This window comes from Anopheles coluzzii, chromosome 3 (genome assembly GCF_943734685.1).
Source record: "Anopheles coluzzii chromosome 3, AcolN3, whole genome shotgun sequence".
NCBI classification, from domain to species: domain Eukaryota; kingdom Metazoa; phylum Arthropoda; class Insecta; order Diptera; family Culicidae; genus Anopheles; species Anopheles coluzzii.
The window spans coordinates 41162437-41176025 of record NC_064671.1 but is presented as its reverse complement, the minus strand read 5'-3'; positions in this window follow the sequence as shown (position 1 = coordinate 41176025).

The following is a 13589-nucleotide window of genomic DNA, read 5'->3' as shown; positions in this document are numbered from 1 at the left end:
GTTTCCCATTTAGGAAGGCCGTCTTGACGTCCATCTGATGAATTATCATCATTTGGTCATTAGCGATACTCAATACTGTTCGCACAGTATTAAGACGCGCAACTGGCGAATAGGTTTCGCCATAGTCAAAACCTGCTTTCTGGCTGAATCCACGTGCCACAAGTCTCGCCTTGTAACGCTGCTCACCATTTGCCTCGTTTTGCTTTATTTTGAAAAGCCATTTGCATGTGATAGGTACACGCCCTTTAGGAAGTTTCACTACTGTCCACGTTTCATTTCGCTCTAGAGAATCCACTTCTTCGCGAATAGCTGTTTCCCATAGATTCCAATCAGGACGTTTGCTCATCTCAACCAGCGAGCTCGGAAGATTATCCACAAATGCAGTTGCATTCATGGCATAACCAGTATATCCCATGTCATAGTCCGCTTGCCAGCTGGGATGCTTTCGGTCTCGTTCCGATTTCCGAACTTCGACCATTTCGTCTTCAGATTCATCTGAACCCTCTCCAGGATCAATTCTGTCTGCACAGCTGTCAAAGGTCTCATCCCCATCCGCATCGTTTGTCTCTGCATCATGTACAACGCCTGATGCCTCCGAGACGCCGCCTGAATCATCGGGAACATCCTCGTCGTTACTTTCTGCCTCGGACTCACTTTCGGATTCGTATCGCACTCTACGAATCGGGAACACATCGGGACTGCAGCTAGGCTTCGGACTATCTTTCGAAATAGTTGTTGTTTCACCTTCTAGGAAGACCACATCTCGAGCTACGACGATCTCCTTGCGATTAGGGTTCCATACTCGATAACCATTACGAGCATACCCTACAAAAACCCCTTTCCAGGATTTTGCGTCTAGCTTCTTCCTTCGCTCCTTTGGAATGTGGACAAACACAGTTGATCCAAAAGCTCGCAAGCTTCGGACATTTGGTTTTCTTCCCTCCCACATTTCAAACGGTGTCTTACGCTGATCAAGCGCACTGGCAGGACTGCGGTTGGTCAAAAACGCTGCCGTCTCTATGGCAACTCCCCAAAATACTTTGCTGATGCTGCGGTCCTCTAACATGGATCGAACTTTCTCGACGAGAGTTCTGTTCATGCGCTCGCTCACGCCGTTTTGTTCAGGAGTGTAGGGAACTGTCCACTCGATCTGGATTCCTTTTCGCTCGCAAAAAACTCCTAAATTCGCGACTGATGTATTCTCCTCCATTATCACAACGCAGGCGAGAAATACATGAACCAAACTTTGCGTTTACCAGCGCTTCATACTTACGGAAGTTGTCGAATACTTCTTCCTTTGACCGCATCAGAAACACCATCGTAAACCGACTCCAGTCGTCGACAAAAGTAACAAAATACTTTTCGCCTTCTAGCCCTTCTGGCGTAACCGGGCCACATACGTCCGAATGAATCAATTCGAGCACTCGCGACGATTGTCGACCCTCGCGCGCGGAAAAGGGTTTACGCGTTTGTTTCCCGATGAGACACGGCTCACACACGAAATCGCCACCCGATTGTGAAACTTTCGCATTTAATCCGCAAACCATGTCATTTCCGATTAACACCTGAAGATTTTTCGCACTGAGATGTCCATATCTACGATGCCACAATTCGAGATTCTTTGGCACTCGTCCACACGAATATAACGCTGTACACGACGCTTCGTTAAGATGGAAATCTATCACGTATAGTTTCCCGCGACGCATCCCGATTACTATAACCTCAGAATTTCGCTCGATCTTAACAACACCATCTGCGAAAACAACCTTCAAACCGGCCATCTCCATTTTTCGAACGGATAACAGATTTACCTGCGCTTCCGGAATGAACAACACATTCTCTAACCTGATCGGAAACGACTCGCCATTCACTTCACTTAGCACACGAATATCACCACATTCCTTAGCGACAATGAACTGCCCTTCCTTCGCCACTGCGATGCGCATCGGTTCCTTCATCGGGTAAAGCTTCTCGAACAGCTTCCGATCGTTGGTCAGATGCTCTGACGAACCAGAATCAATTATCCAGCTCATTTTCGATGGTTCATCGTACTCACTACTAAGGAAACAAATATCTTTGCTAAGATGTGCACTCGTTTGCGACGTGTCGTTCTTCTTCTTCTTTTCCGGACAGTCAGCAATCTTGTGCCCTTCTCGTTGGCATCCGTAACACTTCCAAACTTTCTTTTTCTTTTGTTGCTTCTTCGCTCCACCAAACGATCCGCCAGATCCACTGAATGCAGCCGCTTCCACTCTCGAACCACTCGATTTGCTGCTGCCTTCGCCGCTTCGCTTGATCTCTTCATCAAGTAATCTGCACTTGCAGAACTCCAGCGTCAGCTTGTCTTCCGGCATCGTTTCTAGAGCTGTAATTACTGTCGCATACGCTGGCCCAAGCGTCAACAGTAAATAGCAAACGATATCGATTTCCTCCAGCTTTGCTCCGGTTGACTTGTAGTCCCGGACGATTCGCTCAAAGGTTAGGAAATGATCCTGCAACCTTCCTCCGTCATGCCGTAGTGTGAGAAGCTTCTTTTGCAGGTAAAGTCGACTGGCGATGCTTTTTCGTTGAAACACCCGCTCCAAGGCCAACCAAATAGCCCTGGGTGTCTGCTGATCTTGGATATACTCAAGCATGTTGTCACCAATCCGAGAAATCAGCAGCGACTTGCAACGCCTTTCCTTCTTTAACCTCTGCTCGGACAATTTCACTGCAGCCTCCTTAACTTCAGCACTGTCCTTCTCGTTTACCGCAAGCCGATGATCATCCGCCGCTTCCTGCTCCACGCAAGACATGAGCTCGTGCTCCTCCAGTAGCACCGACATTCGGTACTTCCATTGCGGATAGTTAGATCCATCGAACAGGGGTACACGCACATATTCCATCTCTTTATCCATCCTTATACGCTTTGTTATCACCAGCGAATACCTGGGCCCATAACCTAATAAGATTGATGGAAAAGAATTAGAATATTAGTTCAAGCTTTTTATTTCACACTTCACGTAGTTAGGTTAATGAGTCGAATACAGAATACAAAAGAAAAGGTTAGAAAGAGACAGAACGTGACGCTACGAAAAGCGCGGACACACACTTCTGTCAGTTTGAAGTCCGGTTGGTTGCAGGTTTATGGAGTCGGGTTAAAGGATCGAAGTGTAGGATATTGTCAATCCTAACATGTTTTTGGTGCGGCCACGAGAAAAGCTCTTTTTTGCAGTTGACAAGCAATTTTGACAAAGTTGAAAAAATTTTCAACATTTTTTTAGCTCCGTGGCCACGCGCTAATTGATTTGTTACTTGGGATAGTTGTATCGTGCCCGTATCCCCTCAGGATCCGATCATCGAGTGTAAACCGCCAGGCAACTCACACCAAGTGTCAAAGTGCCGTATACAACACAACAACTATCCTGCTCTTTGTATGGGAGTTAGAAAATCATTATTAAATTAAGTTTAGTGTACAATCTGAACGATTTTTAAATCTTAAAACCTATTCTCATACCACCATAAGGTGTGTGCAAAGTTTCATTGAAAATGATCCAGCCGTTTCGGAGGTTGCTCGCAACAAACACCGTGACAGGAGATTTTTATATATATAGATTATTTGATAGTTTTAATAGTTTAACGATTCTGAAAAAAATAGTTTGAGGTTCCCAAGCGCCACAGATCAAGCTTAAACGACTGGCTTAAACGAAATCAAATATCCATAGAAAAAAATATGAATGCTATAAAGTTTCACTGGTGTCCTCAATAGATGGCGTATTATAACGTAATACTGCTGTCCTTTTCTTGCAATGTGTTTCGACAAGCTTCATCTAATCATGACCTATATAGCCTTCTAACTTTGCGAGCAAAAATCTATATGAATGGTCGTGTATTTAAACAATCGTATCGCCGTTCCAGTTCTAGCTATGCATAATTTCAATGCGAAGCCATACGACAGTACAGAGGGAAGGAGAAAACTCTCAAAGCGAGGAAAGCGCTCCACCTTTTGCAATGCATCAGTCGTTTTCCGTCTGCTAAATGAAGTCTTTCTATATTCCGTTTAGGTAGATGTCTTGAGTCGTTTAGAACCCGTTTAGCGGTCGTTTAGTGGATTTGTGGCACTTGGGGTTTCAAGGATTGCTTTCCTCGTTTGTTACTTATTGCGCTGATGCACGTTTGTTTGCCTGGCACTTGAAAAATGCTACATGCGTTTTAAATTCAACATCTTATTCGTTAAAATTTAATGTTCATAATAAAGTAGAAAATGTCAGTTGTGTGGATTCCGAAAATTGCTCGTTAGGCCGCAAATACACGACGCGCGTTACCACGCCTGCCGAAAATACACGGACCGGAATTCCACCTGCTGTCAAACCCATATACAAAGTGTCAACAGCAACGTTCCCAAACTGTCATATCCATACATTTTTCAGCAAGCGGAATTCCGCGGCCACGAAATTCCGGTCCGTGTATTTTTGGCCTAAAGAAAATCATTTAAATTTGAATTTGAATTTCGCCGTTGGCCGTTGGTAAATTTGATCAATTTGTTCATTGAGACAACGGTTAATGGTTTTTTGGTTGCCAGTGACAGGGTTAACCCTATTCCAGGCAACCGGCTACCCGTGTAGCCAAATCGATTTTGATTGCTCATTTATCTGATTCTAGGAATCCAATTGACTTGAAATTCGAAATATGAGTGTAATCTACAGCTATCTTTCACTGGAGTTTTTCGTAGAATTTTTTGAGTATAATTAACCTGATTTTTAGAATTAAATTTTCCAATACCCCTATTCCAGTCAACTGGGCTACGCGGGTAGTCAGCGACTTTGGAAGCTTATAACTTTTGAATGCGCAATCCAATATCGATGCGATATTGCGATGAAAATTAAACAAACTAATGCACTTTCTATAACTGTGCATAGATTGGTCCAACTCGCTACCGTTTTTTAGTTATAGCTTTTCAAAGTTAACAGGAGTTAAAAAAATACAAAATGTAAAAAATGTTTTTTCAGTACAGTCTGTTCCCAAATTACGCGGTTCTCGACTTACGCGAATTCGGAGATACCTAAATTTGACAGATTAAATGTCAAATCAGTGCAATTTGCTTCAAGTTCATTATAAAAAGCATTTTTGCAAACTAATTGAAACCGCTTAAAAGCCATAAATATTACAACTTTCTGCACGAATCATATCAAAAAATCATAATGTGTATAATAGTACTAATTTAAATCAAAAACTCCGAGTAATCAATTGTATTTTAGTCAAAACACGTGAAATTCGACTTACGCGGATATTCGAGTTACGCGGATGCGTCGGGAACGCAGGTAACACATAACAGACGGTACTTTACAAAATTTTCACAGCAAAATGACTCTAGCAGTTTGGAGAACTGTATGTTGCACGTCTCTTCTAATTTTTTCAGATTTGTTTTACTAGGAATTAAAAATATAAGGCCGCAAATACACGACGCGCGTTTCTGCGCCCGCATTACTTACCATCAGAGACCATTTTATGAAGTTTTTGCATTTGTCTCATGTGCATTTTACAAAATTATTATGACAGGTGTAATGTAACGGTTTTTATTCAAATAAAAACTTCTTTATCTTTTTTATGGCTTATTAAAAAATCTTCAAAAAATATAATGGATGTGCAACATACAGTTTTCTAAAGGCCGGGCTACATTGATCGTACTCCGTGGTGTAATTTTGATATTCACTAGCGCATCTGGCGGTGGCTGGTGGAAGCTTTCTTTGGTCGTCGGGGGAATGGTCGTGTTGGATCTCAAAATTAATTAGTTTTTACACCGTTTTTTTATGCGAAAACGGCTGAAATACTTGCACAATATGTTTGTCTATCAATTACAAAGCTTTTTCAGTCCAGTAAAAATAAAAAACATAGAAAAATAACATATTATCTGGAGCGGCTCCACATTGTTTAGCAAAATGCTTCGGTCAGCCGCCGCCAGATGCGCTAGTGAAAATCGAAATTACACTTGCGAGTACGATCAATGTAGCCCGGCCTTAAACTGCAAGAGTCATTTTGCTGTGAAAATTTTGTAAAATACTGAAAAAAATATTTTTTACATTTATTCATTTTTTTTTCAAAAATTCCTGTTTGCTTTGAAAAGCTAGAACTAAAAAAACGGTAGCAAGTTTAACCAAACTATGCACAGTTATAGAAACTGCATTAGTTTATTTAGTTTTCATTATGATGTTGCATCAATATTGGATTACGCATTCAAAAGTTATAAGCCTCCAAAGTCGCTGGCTTCCCGGGTAGCCCGGTTGCCTGAAATATGATGTTTTTTTGGTTGCCAGTGACAGGGTTAATGGCTTAACTAGATGGTTGGCTAAATCGTCCATTGGGTTTTATAGCATGTGTAGCCGCGTCCTTCTGTTCTGACGACCAGAGTGGCCAGATTATTTTTGCGGTTTTCGGTAAGCGCATCAAAATTATATCGGTAGTTTTCGGTAGGAGTTTAAGATTATTTCGGTTTTCGGTAGGCTTTGAAGTGTTGAGCGGGGGGGGGGGGGGATGTCGTAGATGGAAGCTAATCTGTCTCATGAGGAACAGCACGAGAAAATAACATCTTTCATTTATTTAAAGGAGATAGTTTAGATTTGGTTCATAGCGCCCGCTGCGCAAAGCGACGGAAGAAATCAAGGCGTTCAGAGAATTTTATCATGACTCCCGCTGCGCAAATTTGAGCAGTTTTCTGCGTAGTTTTTTGCGTCGTTTTGTGTCAAAAAATACGCAAAAAAATACGCTAGACTTCAGCCAAAACTACGATAGCCAGCGTATTTATTGCAGTTTTTAGGTGCGGAACGAGCGCCATCTGTTGAAAGAATGGATGAACTAATTCAAAAATATTGGCGCACATTCCTTCCTCCTCCTCTTCCTCTAACTCCCTTCCCCTCCCTGCCTTGCCTTATACTTGCGCTTCAGCCCGTGCCTTTCGCCGTCAGCTGATTGTGTGTATGCGTTGGTGTATATGTACATTGCGGGTGTGTATTGTAATTGGTGGGTGTTAGCATTTATTTATTCGTGTGTGACCTTGACGATGCGGGAGAAGCTGGTTCATTTTGGGATTTAAAGTGTTATCGGTGTATTGATGGTTTATTTTATTTCGTGCCGCTGCTGATGAGGCCATTTAATGCCCCTGCCAATCGAGGGTGAAGAAGCCAATTTCAAACAAGCGTACGAGAACGTCTAACACTGACCTATTTTTTTTTTAAATCTGATGTAGCACGGTGTATAGTGGCAATAAAAAATATTTTTTTTTTCAATGTGCCGGAATTTGTCTCGAGTTTTCTGGCCACGACACACACACACACGGACACACACACACACGGACACACACACAGCGCGGGGAAAGTGATCGTCCACTCTATCATGCCGCGATCCCCCTCCCCTCCCGGTGCTTTGGATGAGGATGCGCTACAAGTTAATCCAGCAATTCTACCGATAAGGTAGCGGAAATCGATCGTGCGTGTACGCGCGTTCGGGGGTGCGTTCTCGCGTACGCGCGTACGCGCCTTTTTCCCTCTTTCCCTCCTTCCCTCCTTCCCTCCTTCCCTCCTTCCCTCCTTCCCTCCTTCCCTCCTTCCCTCCTTCCCTCCTTCCCTCCTTCCCTCCTTCCCTCCTTCCCTCCTTCCCTCTTTCCCTCTTTCCCTCTTTCCCTCTTTCCCTCTTTCCCTCTTTCCCTCCTTCCCTCCTTCCCTCCTTCCCTCCTTCCCTCCTTCCCTCCTTCCCTCCTTTCCTCCTTCCCTTCTTCCCTCCTTCCCTCCTTTCCCTCTTTCCCTCTTTCCCTTCCCTCTTTCCCTCTTCTCCATCTTCCCTCTTCCCTCTCCTTCCCCTCCTTTCCCTCTTTCACTCCTCTTCCCTCTTCCCTCTTTCCCTCTTTCCCTCTTCCCTCACTTCCCTCTTTCCCTCTTTCCCTCTTCCCTCTTTCCCTCTTTCCCCTCTTTCCCTCTTTCCCTCTTTCCCTCTTTCCCTCTTTCCCTCTTTCCCTCTTTCCCTCCTTCCCTCTTTCCCTCTTTCCCTCTTTCCCTCTTTCCCTCTTTCCCTCCTTCCCTCTTTCCCTCTTTCCCTCTTTCCCTCTTTCCGTCTTTCCCTCTTTCCCTCTTTCCCTCTTTCCCTCTTTCCCTCTTTCCCTCTTTCCCTCTTTCCCTCTTTCCCTCCTTCCCTCCTTCCCTCCTTCCCTCCTTCCCTCCTTCCCTCCTTCCCTCCTTCCCTCCTTCCCTCCTTCCCTCCTTCCCTCCTTCCCTCCTTCCCTCCTTCCCACCTTCCCTCCTTCCCTCCTTCCCTCCTTCCCTCCTTCCCTCCTTCCCACCTTCCCTCCTTCCCTCCTTCCCTCCTTCCCTCCTTCCCTCCTTCCCTCCTTCCCTCCTTCCCTCCTTCCCTCCTTCCCTCTTTCCCTCTTTCCCTATTTCCCTCTTTCCCTCTTTCCCTCCTTCCCTCTTTCCCTCTTTCCCTATTTCCCTCTTTCCCTCCTTCCCTCCTTCCCTCTTTCCCTCTTTCCCTCCTTCCCTCCTTCCCTCCTTCCCTCTTTCCCTCTTTCCCTCTTTCCCTCTTTCCCTCCATCCCTCTTTCCCTCTTTCCCTCTTTCCCTCCTTCCCTCTTTCCCTCCTTCCCTCCTTCCCTCCTTCCCTCCTTCCCTCTTTTCCTCTTTCCCTCTTTCCCTCTTTCCCTCTTTCCCTCTTTCCCTCCTTCCCTCTTTCCCTCTTTCCCTCTTTCCCTCTTTCCCTCTTTCCCTCTTTCCCTCCTTCCCTCCTTCCCTCCTTCCCTCCTTCCCTCTTTCCCTCTTTCCCTCTTTCCCTCTTTCCCTCTTTCCCTCTTTCCCTCTTTCCCTCTTTCCCTCCTTCCCTCCTTCCCTCCTTCCCTCCTTCCCTCCTTCCCTCCTTCCCTCCTTCCCTCCTTCCCTCCTTCCCTCCTTCCCTCCTTCCCTCCTTCCCTCCTTCCCTCCTTCCCTCCTTCCCTCCTTCCCTCTTTCCCTCTTTCCCTCTTTCCCTCTTTCCCTCCTTCCCTCTTTCCCTCCTTCCCTCCTTCCCTCCTTCCCTCTTTTCCTCTTTCCCTCTTTCCCTCTTTCCCTCTTTCCCTCTTTCCCTCTTTCCCTCCTTCCCTCCTTCCCTCCTTCCCTCCTTCCCTCTTTCCCTCTTTCCCTCTTTCCCTCCTTCCCTCTTTCCCTCCTTCCCTCCTTCCCTCCTTCCCTCTTTTCCTCTTTCCCTCTTTCCCTCTTTCCCTCTTTCCCTCTTTCCCTCCTTCCTTCTTTCCCTCTTTCCCTCTTTCCCTCTTTCCCTCTTTCCCTCTTTCCCTCTTTCCCTCTTTCCCTCCTTCCCTCCTTCCCTCCTTCCCTCCTTCCCTCCTTCCCTCCTTCCCTCCTTCCCTCCTTCCCTCCTTTCCTCTTTCCCTCTTTCCCTCCTTTCCTCTTTCCCTCTTTCCCTCCTTCCCTCTTTCCCTCTTTCCCTCTTTCCCTCTTTCCGTCTTTCCCTCCTTCCCTCCTTCCCTCTTTCCCTCCTTCCCTCCTTCCCTCCTTCCCTCCTTCCTCCTTCCCTCCTTCCCTCCTTCCCTCCTTCCCTCCTTCCCTCCTTCCCTCCTTCCCTCCTTCCCTCCTTCCCTCCTTCCCTCCTTCCCTCCTCCCTCCCTCCCTCCCTTCCTTCCCTTCCACCTCCAAACTCGTACCTTTCCTTTCCCGCTGCGCATGACCGGGAGCAGGGGGTACTGGCTGAACAGTATACTTAAATTGCCAGCGGGGAGGGAGGGGGATGGTCATGGGATCCCTACGATCATCTTTCCGGGGGCCTTTGTCGCTAATACTTGTAGACATACGGCATATCAAAGACTAGAGATCATCGGTGACCGCCTAGTCCGCATACCGTTAGATCCACCGCTGGTTCATGACGGTTTTTTTTTTATGGTGGAGGTGCATCCTTCCCCCTGCCTGCTGCGTATGCACCGGGCAGGAGACAGTGTGGCAGTATGCAAATCATCAGCATCATTCCGCACATCTGCATGCCCGTCGTGGGTTCTAATCGCGTATGAACCATCCGCCGTAGCAAGGGGTTAGTCACCGGCTCCGGCTACGTGGTACTCAAGTCCTGAAAAGGCCGGCATGATCGCGTTGGCTATTACGCCAATAATAATAAAAAGAACTTAGCATAGCAGTCCACACCCGGGTAAGAGTTTGTCTTGACTTTGTTGCTGCCGGGCTACCGCTGTGACGCGACAAATGCACAGAATGCACTCGACCAAAACATGAACCTACCGATCCGAACCCATTCCAAACCAATGCCAATGGTAGGTGGTGCCAATTAAATGGTTGTATTGTCTCCTAGGTAGCGGTAATCGACCGGGCGGCGTACAGTGCGTTTTCTGAGAATGCATGGAGTGTGTAGACGCAGCCGGTGACAATGCACGCATCAGAATCAAACAGTTTTGGGGTTCCGCACACACACACACACACGCGCACGCACGCATGCACGCGAGAACGCACCCCCGAACGCGCGTACACGCACGATCGATTTCCGCTACCTTATCGGTAGAATTGCTGGCTTGACTTGTAGCGCATCCTCATCCAAAGCACCGGGAGGGGAGGGGGATCGCGGCATGATAGAGTGGACGATCACTTTCCCCGCGCTGTGTGTGTGTCCGTGTGTGTGTGTGTCGTGGCCAGAAAACTCGAGACAAATTCCGGCACATTGAAAAAAAAAATATTTTTTATTGCCACTATACACCGTGCTACATCAGATTTAAAAAAAAATTAGATCAGTGTTAGACGTTCTCGTACGCTTGTTTGAAATTGGCTTCTTCACCCTCGATTGGCACGGGCATTAAATGGCCTCATCAGCAGCGGCACGAAATAAAATAAACCATCAATACACCGATAACACTTTAAATCCCAAAATGAACCAGCTTCTCCCGCATCGTCAAGGTCACACACGAATAAATAAATGCTAACACCCACCAATTACAATACACAACCGCAATGTACATATACACCAACTTAGAGGCGAAAGAACTCCGCAGGAGCCAAAGCCTCTCTAAACCATACTAACAACATATACACCAACGCATACACACAATCAGCTGACGGCGAAAGGCACGGGCTGAAGCGCAAGTATAAGGCAAGGCAGGGAGGGGAAGGGAGTTAGAGGAAGAGGAGGAGGAAGGAATGTGCGCCAATATTTTTGAATTAGTTCATCCATTCCTTCAACAGATGGCGCTCGTTCCGCACCTAAAAACTGCAATAAATACGCTGGCTATCGTAGTTTTGGCTGAAGTCTAGCGTATTTTTTTGCGTATTTTTTGACACAAAACGACGCAAAAAACTACGCAGAAAACTGCTCAAATTTGCGCAGCGGGCGGTCACATGAGGCCTTTCTGAAGTGTTGGTCGGAAAATTGTACTAGGGAATTTAACCCAACAAATGATTGGGACGCTCTAGCAGCAATCGAACGCGATATCGAACATGAAAAATATATGGGGTTTTACATGTTCGATGTGATAACCAACAAATCGAACATGTGAACCCAAGTGCCACAAATCTACTAAACGACCACTAAACGCCTTCTAAACGACTCAAGCTCTCTACCTAAACGGAATATAGAAAGACTTCGTTTAGCAGACGGCAAACGACTCATGCAATTCTAAAAATAGCAAAAAAGCTGGTGGCGCTCTCTGTTGGTGGGATATCTCAATCAGTTGAGCTTCATCGCTTGGAGGAGAGCTTTCTCATTTCCTCTGTACTGTTGTATGGTTTCGCATTGAAGTTATGCATCGCTAGAACTAGAACGGCGATACGATTGTTTAAATACTAAACTCCAACGGAAACCACCAGCACTGAAGCAAGTGAGATTTGAGTAATGATCGTTGGTGTTGATACCCACGTATCTGACCACACGACCATTCATATAGATTTTTGCTCAGAAAGTTCTAAGACTATATAGGTCATGATAAGATTTTAGGGGCGCCACAAAAGTGGTCCCTAATTTTTTAAAGAGATACGCAACACGCTTTGCGAACTACACTCTTAAAAAATTTTCCCGAATCTCAGTTAATTTTTGTCGAGATCTGCACAACTGAGATGTCGGCAAAGATCTCGGTTAAATTTCTGTTGCCGACATCTCGGTTAATGTCATTTTGTTTTGACGTTTACGTTTAACCGAGATTTTCGGTTAGAGCAAATCGAGATTTCGGCTAAATATAAAAACATGTTATTTTTATTTTAGTGATTTTATTTGCGTATCAAATGGGTTTTTTTATGTGATGGAAAGCGTTGGGACAGGCGCCGATTCAACCGCCGGATGGGGCACAGCGTTTGGATGTGGTACCGGTACAGGAAAATGAGCCGGACAAGGAGCGGGCACTGGTACAGGCACGGTTCTGTAAAGCGGGCAGAGTGAAACAAGTCTGAGGGAACCCTTTTTAGTTTTCTTGTGATCGAGTGTTGATACTTACCTCGTGTAGGTGACCGGAAATGAATCCTGGAAGTCTGAACGGTCTGGCAAAGGTTGAACCAACCGGATTAGCTTCCACATCTGATCCTTAAATAGGGACTGCTCCGAGCGACGCTCTGAAGAGCACCGGTTGCGTGCGCTGATGGAGTTTCCTAGCACCAACCCCGCTCCATACCAGTGCTCGATCGCACGCTACTGATTCTCGTTTTTTTTCACGCTGAGAGACTCATTTTCACTTTTTTTACATTTTTTATTTTACATCACAACATCACTCCGAAAGGTTTTCGTTTCATTAGCACGAGATTAACAGAATGGCGAATGACAGATAGAATACCGAGCCTCGGCTAATCAAAGTAGTAAAGCTGAAATCTCGGTTATTTTGACGGATTATCTCGGTGACAGCAGTGTTAACGTATGTGCTCGGCATGTTGTGTTGCCGAGTTTCGGTTTAAATTTTTATTTAACTGATATTTCAGTTTTAAATGGTACTGATTTTCGGCTACTGGATTTTTTCAACTGACATATCAGCAAGAATCCAAAGAGCCGACGGATTTCGGCAGTTTTTTTAACCGAGGTCGTGAAATATTTTTAAGTGTGTACGTTTTGGTAGAATTCGATTTATTTTTTTCTTTTAATCCGCGGAACGGTGAGTTCGGGAGAGACGCGAAAATTAGTGTTGTTCGTTCGAGAGTTGCCGGAGAAGAAGTGTTTGTTGGGTAAGCCGGACGGATATGCGCGTGTCGGTGTGAAAACGTTTAGGACGAGAGAGAGCGTGTATGGAGCAAGCCACCGTTTTTATAGCTGCGGTGCAGCATGCTACCACCGTTTGTCCTGCTCTAGCTTTGTGTGCAGTCCCTGCCTAACTAGTCCGTTAAACATTTTCTGTCGGTAGTTCTAGGTGTGCGCACCAGATGGCGTTCTGGTCGCTACAAGATGAAACTTGTCGAAACACATTGCAAGAAAAGGATAGCAAATAATGATGAGTTGTAATACCCCATCTATTGATCAAACCAATGAAGCTGTGGAGCTTTCATTTTTTTTCTATGGATATTAAATTTTCCAGTCGTTTAAGCTTAGTCTGTGGCGCTTGGGCTGGTTCTGGTTGCTAATGATTTCCATATAGAGTTTAATACATTAATTGATTTGGGAAATGGTAAT